Source organism: Bubalus kerabau, chromosome 6, assembly GCF_029407905.1.
Source record: "Bubalus kerabau isolate K-KA32 ecotype Philippines breed swamp buffalo chromosome 6, PCC_UOA_SB_1v2, whole genome shotgun sequence".
In the NCBI taxonomy this organism is placed as follows: Eukaryota; Metazoa; Chordata; class Mammalia; order Artiodactyla; family Bovidae; genus Bubalus; species Bubalus kerabau.
The window spans coordinates 8,746,644-8,749,296 of record NC_073629.1 but is presented as its reverse complement, the minus strand read 5'-3'; the positions used below and the strand labels follow the sequence as shown (position 1 = coordinate 8,749,296).

The window sequence follows — 2,653 nt, the reverse complement described above, 5'->3', positions numbered from 1 at the left end:
GTGATTGAACTGAAATATTTCAACATTAATATTTTAATACTTAAACATTATTTTTTATGAGAGGTTCCACGAAGATCAAAGTGTCTAGGGCCAGTGAAAGTCATAATGACTGCCCTGCCACAGTTAAGGTGGACATATCCATTGTTTCCCCTTCCTGATTTTCCCTTTCTAATACTTATTGCCTGCCATTCTCTTTCCTCTTATCAAGCAATCACTGCTCTGCTTTCTGTCATTATAGTTTTCATTTTCTACAATTTTATATAAATGGAATCATACAACACTTTTTTGATTGAAATTTTCACCCAGCATAAGAGTAATAGTAATAATTTTTCCTGGGTAGCATTCCATTTTCTGGATGTAATCATAATTTATCTCTACCTGTTGAGTGACATTTGTATTGTTTCCAGCTTTGGGCTGTTATAAATAAAGCTACTATGAATATTCATATACAATTCAATGCACATACACTTAATTTTCTCTTGTAAATACCTGGGATTAGAATGGCTGAATCATATCGTTGTAGTTGAACTTTCCAAGAAATTGTTAATTGTTTTCCTAGGTGGATGTGACATTTTACACTCCCCTCAGCAGTGTATGAGTGTTCCAGTCCCTCCACATTCTGGACATCTGGTATCATATGCACTGTTTTATATGTGTCGTGATTTGTTGTTTTGTTGAGCTGCTAAGCCATGTCTGACTCTCTGTGACCCCATGGACTGCAGCACGCCAGGCAATCCTGTCCTTCCCATCCTTTGCTCAGGTTCATGTCCATTGACTCCGTGATGCTATCCAACCATCTCATCCTCTGCTGGCTTCTTCTCCTCTTGCCTTCGATCTTTCCCAGCATCCGGGTCTTTTCCAATGAGTCAGCTCTTCGAATCAGGCGGCCAAAGTATTGGAATTTCAGCTTCAGCAACAGTCCTTCCAATGAATATTCAGGACTGATTTCCTTTAGGATTGACTGGGTTGATCTCCTTGCTGTCCAAGGGACTCTCAAGAGTCTTCTCCAGCAGCACAATTCTAAGGCACCAGTTCTTCCGTACTCAGCCTTCTTTATGGTACAACTCTCATATCCATACATGACTACTAGAAAAACGATAACTTTTACTATACAGACTTTTGTTGGAAAAGTGATGTTCTGCCTTTTTATATGCTGTCTACCTAGGTTTGTCATAGCTTTCCTTCCAAGGAGCAAGCGATGTGTAGTGATATCTCATTGTATTTTAAATTTGCATTTCCCTAATGATTAATGATGCGGAATATCTTTAGATATGATTATTTGCTATCCCTCTATCTTTGGAGAAGTGTCTGTGCAAACTGCCCAATGGGGGTGGGAGGAATGTGTGTGAAAATAACTTTTAATTAAAAGAAAATGTATATTGTTTTCCCCTGACTTAGAACCATAGGCCTTAGGGCTTTAGGATTCCCTGTGGGAAAAGACTCAGGAGGGAAGGAGGAAGCATCTCCATGACCTGGAACTTTAGTATTGAATGCATGGGAACAGCTTAAAACGAGAATAGAAATGGGAAGGGTGGGTCTGGTAGTGGTGAGAGAGCAGAGTGACTTGGGACACTGGCTCTGCAACTACGTTCCGTTTATTCCTCTGGACTGCAGGGTAAACATATCTGCTGTCAGCTTAAAGCGAGATAATGTCAGGCACATAGCTGGGTTTTGATACAGGTTTGCAAATTCTCTGCAGGAGACAGCCCCTTGTGGTCCCAGCTGAAGTGTCCGCAGCCTAAGCAGAGGACACCGCCCTGAGTCAGAACTTGGTCCAGGGGATCCGGATCGGATCTCTGACTTCATTTAAGTGGCCAAAATTGTTTTAGATTTACAGTGTCAGAAAAGATAACGAAAAACTCCAAGGGTCGACTTCTGCGAAGGTGCCTGCTGAACTAGTCTCAGGGTTCTGGCAGGAATGAGTCAAGAACCGCTCGCTGATCCAGTCAGGGATCAACCAGCGGGGGAAAAATAAAGAACTAGTTTGTTTCCGCCCGGTTTCGAACCGGGGACCTTTCGCGTGTGAGGCGAACGTGATAACCACTACACTACGGAAACTCTACAAGAACAACGCTCTCAAAAACTCATCTTGAGAGACATCGGCTTGTCACTGTGTCCCTGGCTAGGAGGAAAGCATGGGGCGCTTTGAGCACAGCCCTGCCTGACCCAAGCGCCTGGAGGTGGCCTGCAAGGTCCTGATGCGCGCCCTGCCTCATGGCCGCAGCACCGGAGGAGCCCCATCTTGCCTTATCTGGAACTTCAGGCGCAAGTGCAGCTCCAGCCAGTGTTGTTGCCGTTGAAAGCCGGAGTCTGCGGGCCAAAGTTCCAGGCTTCCTTAAATGCTTGTCGGGCAATTTTCCCGATCCTGGTGGTCCCGGAGGAACGATGGCGGGGATCCGGCCCGCCCTGGGGCCAGGTCACCCGCCGGCCCTTAGCTCACATCCCCTGCTCCGAGACTGGAGAAAAAATGGTGCAGTAACTACAGGTAGGAAGAGACTTGGGTGACAGATTCGGTCAAGATAAGGAAAACCAGCTCATACGTGAAACAAATATGCACCTTAACGTTTGCCCAGAGCTTACTTGTGAAGGCGATTGTAATGGGAAAACTCGGTTCTCCCCTTCCCGTGTCTTTCTTCCTTTTACTACTCGCACC

The 2,653-nt window shown here is 45.1% G+C and overlaps 1 non-coding gene across 1 annotated transcript; it reads right to left on the bottom strand.

Moving 5' to 3' along the window:
* Positions 1 to 1,985: 1,985 nt before the first annotated feature.
* On the bottom strand, positions 1,986 to 2,058 carry TRNAV-CAC (transfer RNA valine (anticodon CAC)). The gene has a single exon. It is a non-coding gene; the product is annotated as a tRNA-Val (tRNA).
* Between the last annotated feature and the right edge of the window lie 595 nt (positions 2,059 to 2,653).